This window comes from Ambystoma mexicanum, chromosome 4q, assembly GCF_040938575.1.
Source record: "Ambystoma mexicanum isolate Mex_15411 chromosome 4q, UKY_AmexF1_1, whole genome shotgun sequence".
Classification (NCBI taxonomy): Eukaryota; Metazoa; Chordata; class Amphibia; order Caudata; family Ambystomatidae; genus Ambystoma; species Ambystoma mexicanum.
Genome location: NC_090928.1, coordinates 629,853,995 through 629,861,430, shown reverse-complemented (window position 1 = coordinate 629,861,430; position 7,436 = coordinate 629,853,995).

The following is a 7,436-nucleotide window of genomic DNA, read 5'->3' as shown; positions in this document are numbered from 1 at the left end:
GGTGGGTACGTACAGATGATCCTTAAAAAAGGGTAAGTGATCTTTGATGGAATATTGTTCCCCCCTACGCTTGCCATGCAAGGAAAGTATCTGGATTCATGGTTCGTTGAATCTCGTTTCTCATTTCTACTTTGGTTAAGGCCGTAGTGAGGCCCAAGAGTTTGTCTTCCGGTATGATGGGGACTGGGTCTGGGGTCGTATATACTATGTCATCAGTGCCTGTACGAGAGAGTGCGTCAGCTTTTCCATTCTTGACCCCTGGGCGAAATGTGATGACATAATCATATTCGGCGAAGAAAAGTGCCCACCACAATTGGCGTGAAGACTGGGCTTTAGCTGTTTTAAGATATTGCAGGTTTCGGTGGTCCGTGATAACTGTAATGGTGTGTCTGGCCCCCAGAAGGTAGTGCCGCCAGGCTTTAAAGGCGGATTTGATCGCCAAGAGTTCTTTGTCCGTGATGGCGTAATTAATCTCCAGAGGTGAGAATTTTTTCTACCAGAAGGCCACTGGATTTAGCTGGCTGGTTTCTAGATCTCTATGTGAGAGGACAGCTCCCATTGCTATACTGGAAGTGTCCGTTTCCATGATATAAGGAAGATCTGGGCGAGGATGTCGCAGGATTGGCGCGGAGGTGAACCTTTTCTTCAGTTCCTGAAAAGCTTTTTCTGCTTCTTCGGTCCAGGCAAATTTTTTGTTGTTTTTTCATAGCAATACGGTGATCGGGTGTACGACCTGAGAGCAGTCTGGTATGAAGCGGCGATAGAAGTTCGCAAAACCCAACATGCTTTGTACCCCTTTTACTGATGTTGGTGATGGCCATTTCAAAACGGCGTCTACTTTGTGCAGGTCCATTCTGATGCCTCCTGGAGTAAGAATAAAACCCAGAAACTCAACTTCGGTGACGTGAAAAAAACACTTTTAAAGTTTTGAATATAAACGATGTTCACAGAGCTTGGTGAGGACTGAACGGACGTGCTTGATATGATCCTGTTTTGAGGTTGAGTACACTAGGATATCATCTATGTACAGTAGGGCGCAGACATCAAATAACTCTTTCAAGACGTCATTCATGAAATATTGAAATGCTGCGGGAGCGTTGCATAACCCAAAGGGCATGACTTGACATTCGTACAAACCGTATTTGGTACGGAATGCAGTTTTCCATTCGTCTCCGCTTCTGACCCGGACCAGGTGGTACGCTCCTCGAAGGCCCACTTTGGTATAAATCTGGGCATCCTTGACCTGGTCCAGCATTTCAGGGATAAGTGGCAAGGGGTAACGGTTCTTCACGGTGATCTGGTTTAATGTGCGGTAGTCAATACAGGTTCTTAATTCCCCTTCTTTTTTCGGTACGAAGAACAAAGGACTGGCTTCAGGGGACTTTGATGGACGGATGAATCTGTTTGCAAGCTACTGGTCTAGATAAGACTTCAGATGAAGGTTTTCAGGTTCCGTAAGAGCATAGATTCTACCACAAGGGACTTGAGCACCTGGAACAAGGTCGATCTGACAGTCATAGGGCCTGTGCGGCGGCAGCATGTTTGCTTGGTCCTTCTGGAATACATCCTGGAAATCATGGTATTCCTCAGGCAAGGTATTAGTTACTCCCAGGGTTGATGCTGTCACTCCGGGAGTCGTAGAGATACTGAAAGCAGGTTTCTGTTCTCGATAATAACAGACTGGAGAGCATTCGCTGGGGAAGGTTAATTTCCTTGCCTGCCAGTCAATCAAAGGGTTGTGAGCGACTAACCATGGCATACCTAGTATGAGCCGGAATTGAGGTGCCTTGATGAGATCGAACAAAATAAGTTCCCGATGTCCGTCCTGCACAGCAAGGTTATCTCGGCTGTGCATTGGGTTCCGGGTCCGCAAGCGATTTCTGTCCCATCCACCGTAGTCACCTTGTCTGTAGTCGGCTTGGAACATAGGGGAAGCCCCATCTCTGCAGCCAGGTCTTGATCTATATAATTCCCAACAGCTCAGCAGTCGATGTATGCTTCAACGGCATGCATTCTTGACGACCGTTGGTTATTAATTAAGATCACTGGTATTGCAAAGTGTGAGGTCGGTGGCTCTTTTCTCTCACTCGACAAACTGACCTCTACATTTGCCGAGCTGGGTAGTTTTCCGACTTAGATTCCTTCTCTTCATCTTTTTCCGTGGCCCGACGATTTTCCTTGGAGGTTTCACTGGGCAGTCCTTCAGGAAATGCCCTGGTTTTCTGCAATACAGACATAGTTGTTGTTGTCTCCTTTTATCTCGCTCTTGTTTTGTTAGTGGAGGTCGTACCCCTCCGATTTGCATGGGCTCCACAGTATTTTCTTGCACTCGAGTTACTTTGTCTCTAGATTGAACGTACACAGCCCGAGGGTCCATTTTGGAACGGTCTGCTTTTCGGTCTTGCAACCGGTGGTCTAGTTGTACGACCAAATCTATGAATTCAGAACAGTCTCTAGGAGGATCAACCACTTGAGCTAGAACGTCTTTTAATTCGCCTCGTAAGCCCCGATGAAACAACGTGGTTCTTTTGTTTTCAGGCCACCTAGCTTCAGCAACCAATCTGTTGAAAGTAACAATGTACGTTAACAAGTCTTGATTCCCCTGTCGGAGGGAAAGGAGTTCATTGTCCACTGCTTGTTCTCGGGTATGGTGAGCAAAACGTTTTTCCATTTCCCTCTGAAATCCCCCAAAGTCATGTAATAAAGGATCGTCATGGGTCACCAATGGTACCGACCAATCTGCTGCGCTACCACTCGGGTATGATAAAACAAAGGCTATCCGAGCTTGGTCATTTCGGAATGCTCCAGGTCTGCAAAGAAAGTGAAGGCGACACTGATTCATAAAAGCTGCGTATTTCCGTGGATCACCTGCAAATCTCTCCGGTGGAACCAAAGGAACTGTTCCCGGTAACATGATTTGTACCGGAGTATTGGTAGTGGATGGCATGGTAGGATTTTGCAGCGTTGGGTTGTTTCCAGGTAGAGGCGTCTGTCCTGCTTGTGATTGCAAGTATTGCCTACTAATTTCTTCAGTGCGCTCTTAAGTCACTAGTAAGTCTCTGCGGAGAGCGTTAGTCTCTTGTCAGGCAGAATGAACCTCGGCACAAAGTTCTCCTAACAATTGGGCCAATTGGTCTAATTCTGATGTCTCCATGGCACCCAGGTGGATTGGTTTGGCAGGCTTTGCATTCTGTTACGCTCACCTGGTATCCATGGGGACGCCACCCAGCCGTAGGGACTCTGGTATCCTTCTCTGCGGTTCCCAGGTGTGACCAGCAGGGAAGTTCTGCCTGGAATACAGGTGGGCAATGTTCAAGACTGGGCAACTGGGGTAAGCAACCTCCCACCACCCCTTATGCCCGCAGCCCCTCCGGACCTCTCCTCACCTTGTTGTTAATTCAGGTGTGCTCTCCGTCCTGCCTTCTTGGCAGGGGCGCGTTGTCCTTTGTGGGCGAATGCGATCTAGTTACTTCACTGATGCTGGCCGTTTTGAGTCTTTCAGGTAGGTCTTATTGCTGTTGTATATTGTTGTTATTCTTGCATGCCTTTCTTGGTAAGTAGGCGCTATGCGCAGCGCTATGATGCCTTGCCTTTGCTAACCTGTTGTCTTTTCTTTCCGAACGATTGCGGTGCTCACCCGATGTATGAAATCCTGAGGCTATGCTGGTCGAGATGCGACTTGCGAAGTAAGCTTTTCGGCACAATTCGTTATGTTGTAAAAGTGTCTAATGTCTTGTTTCTTCCTTTTTTGCAGATCTGCCGGTCTGGGAGACGCGCTGATCCTAGGATGCTGTTTGCAGGGGCTGTGGGCAGCTAACGGTGAAATTACAGGGAAGCTGCTGCTGTTAACAATGTCCTTTTGTCTCTTTATAGATGCTGTTCTTCCGAGGTTCGCGGGTACAGCTGAACACGATGAGCGTCACGTTGCAGGATTGCAAAGTAACGTGAAGTGTGTTATCCAAGTCGGGTGTGGTTTAGATAGCTTCAAGAAAGTAGTCCAGGTAAAGTAGTTCCTAGGCTACCACACCCAAAACACTATACCGCAATGCTTGGTTCCAAGGAGCCAAGCTATGTGGATGCCTCCATGTTGGCTGGCGCTTGAAATAAAGTAGTTCCCTAAACACAAGTCTTTATTAAGTATGAGCCTGGCCCCAAAGGCGCCAGGACTGGCCCCAAGAGGGCTTAGGCAAAGGATGCCTACGTTTGTTGGAGACCCGAGCCAAGACCCCTCCAGGCCCATGGGCTTGCCAGGGGGGTTTCTGGATGTGGGTCGTGACAAACCCCCCTAAATTAATTATTCTCTTACCTCCCCCCCACATATATTTGGGGCAAGAGCCGATGAAAAAAAAAGTGACGAAATCTTCTTCGATGAATTCTACTGCGGCAAAAACTCAATTTCTGAAGTGGTGATGTCCTTAATCAAGGAGCCCACTAGTCGCTCTCAGCAATCTGAAAAGGTGCAACAGCAAGGTGGGCTGTGAAATTGGGGGGTCGTCAAGTTTAATGTGCGGAAGAACTCTGCCCGGCCCAACCTACCCTGGTGACTGGCAGCAGCAGGGCAGGAATAGAATGTTGGTGCCTCTGCAGTCTGCCGGCTGCACTAGAATCTGCTGACCCGACCAGCTGGCGAGAGTATGTGTATCCTCCTGTAACATTAAGTGATGTGCATCCGTGGCAGGGTCAGTGTTACAATAATTCTAGGTGAAAGCCTGGGGGACAACTAGCGAGGAGCACAAGGACGCCATTTTACCCATTAGAAATAAAATCTGCCCCATTGCAAGAGAGACCTTTTAGGAATAATTTGAACGTGATCACTTCTAGAGACTGCCAGTGTTTGGGATAGGTAACCATGGAACTGCAACACAAACATACATTCATTAAGAGCCAGGGGCCCTCTGAGGGCCGCTGATCGAGCTGCACCATCTGCTAAATCATTTCCTAGTGCAATAAAGGACTATGAGGGGTCATGCCTCGGCATTTCACTATTGCTACTGCAACAGGAGGAGCAACGCGTCTAATAGAGCTGCCACATATCTTCCTTTCTGGATTGGGGTACCCGTAGATCTGAAATATCGATGCTGTGTCTAGAGAAGGCCGAAGTCCTCGACCAACTGTGGGTGTACTTGTAGTCGGTGTAGTTGGTCGTGGATCTACCTCTGGCCAGAGTACATGGACGGGTGAGTCCACGAGTTTGGCTACTTGTGCTGACTTGGCTGTGGGCAATCTGTATGATTCTAGGACTGAATGGGGAGTACATACAGTACATCCTGAGACACATTCTCCGGTCTCCCGGGACACAGATACATAAGCAATCCTTGAAGAGAATGAGTTCAGGGTTCAACAGGGGCAAATCAACCAAATCAGGGTGAGGGGACAGCAGTGTTTCTACAACCACTTGACAGTCATGTGACTCCCCATCTTCCGGGGTCAGTAACGAGGTGGGGTTTAGGACAGGACAGCAACTTAGGGTCACATTGGCAGCAGAAATTAGCAGCTTCTCATATGTAGTGACACAAGAATTGGACACATATTGGGTTTTACCTTTTAAAAGCACTGAGAACATGGCACGGGTGACAGAAATTGTGACAGGACGGCCTTGAATTAGGGAATCCGATGGCCCCAGTACCGCACTCGGTCATCTGTCCACCCCGACCGTCATACTGCAGATGATTCGGGCTATCGGGTTCCAGTGCCCGGACTGTTTGCAATAATTGCACTGATCTATGTTTGTGTTTGCTTTATACCTATGATTTCCTGTTTTGTGGATACATTTTTCTTTTACTTCTTGGTGTGTTTTCCAATGATTTCAAACATTTTCAGAATCTGTGTTTAAAAACAAATCACAAAACACAGCAATATTCTTTTAGAGAGAGAGAGAGAGAGAGAGAGAGAGAGAGAGAGAGAGAGAGAGAGAGAGAGAGAGAGAGAGAGAGAGAGAGAGAGAGTGTGTGTGTGTGTGTGTGTGTGTGTGTGTGTGTGTGTGTGTGTGTGTGTGTGTGCTGTACCGAAAATCAAAAGCTGCCACCCATTAATACATGCACAGTAACTGAACATATCTTAAAGTGAAATATACACATTTAGTTCAATTGACCTTTCCCCTCAGAACAGGGGTCTGCAACATGCAGCTCTCTAGGTGCTTTGGACTACAACTCCCATGATCTCTCACTGCGACTATACAGGGTAGGGCTGTTGGGATTTCTGGTCCCCAACATTTGGAGAGCCAAAGGTTGTAGACCCCTGCCTTAGAACAAAGTGCATTAGCATTTGCCGTTAAAAAAAATGAATCAACCGGGAAAAATAATCAGAGGGAGGATAATTTTCAATAACTATGCTGGCAAAGTACAAAAGGTGCCCCCCTTTTAGACCCAACAATTTAAATATGTTTGTCGAGTGGAGAATTGGCATCAAGGATAAGGAGAATGGACAAGTAGAGCAGACATGACAGGGCCACAAGTAAATACTTGGAGTTAGGACACTAGGTCATGTGGCCAGAGAGAGTGGGAGACCCTAGACTTAGCTGAGACCTTTGAGCATCACAGTGTGAGGCTCGGGACAGGAAACTGGGTGTCGACCTCGGCACCAACCTCCACATACAGAGCTGTGAAACAGAGCCCCCCCCAATGCACTAGTACTTTGCTGGGCGCTGTGCAGCCCAGAACATGCCCTGCTGGTAGGAGAATGTAAATGCCAGGAGACTGCAAAGTGCAGCAGCCCCTCACTCCAGTGAAGAGACACAGATGAGTGATAAGAAACACTGGTACAATATGCTTTCTGGAATCTAAGCTCCTGCAGACAAGACTCACTCTTCTGCCAGCTCCAACCTGCTCCAGTAAAAATGAAATAAAAGAGCATACTAAAGTAGGCGGCGCACTTTGAACCATCTTATTGAAATTAAATAAAAGGTTTACAGCGCTGAGTGTCATAAAAGTGGAATTTCATGAATATGTCAATAATGGGGGGGCGTGGCTTGTCAGCCATGGAGTAGGCTGCAACTCCAGAATAGCACCAAAGGTGTGTGAAGGCGGAGAGACTATGAAATGAACACCAGCGTACGAATTGTGCCAAGAGAAGAGAAGATAGGACACTTTGTATCTCGGGTCGCAAGCCGTGGCAACAACAACAAGATGGCGGAGACCTGAGACAAAGGGACCCCGGAGGGCGACGAGAGCAGTGGAAGAGCGAGCTGCTGAAAGAAAAGGGGCCAGCTGGCAAGCCGCCGTGAAAAGACGAACAGCTGTGGCAGTGCTGGAGCACGGGCCCGCAAACGGATGAGAAAGCGGAGCATGTATGCCCACAGAGTGCAGCGGACAACATAGTCTGTGCGGGATGGCCGATCGGGCACACAGAGGCTCGTAGTCGAGTGCGCCGGGCTGACACGTTGCGTGCAGAGACCGGCCCGACACTGAGAGCAGCGGGTCCGGCCCCCAGAGACAGTG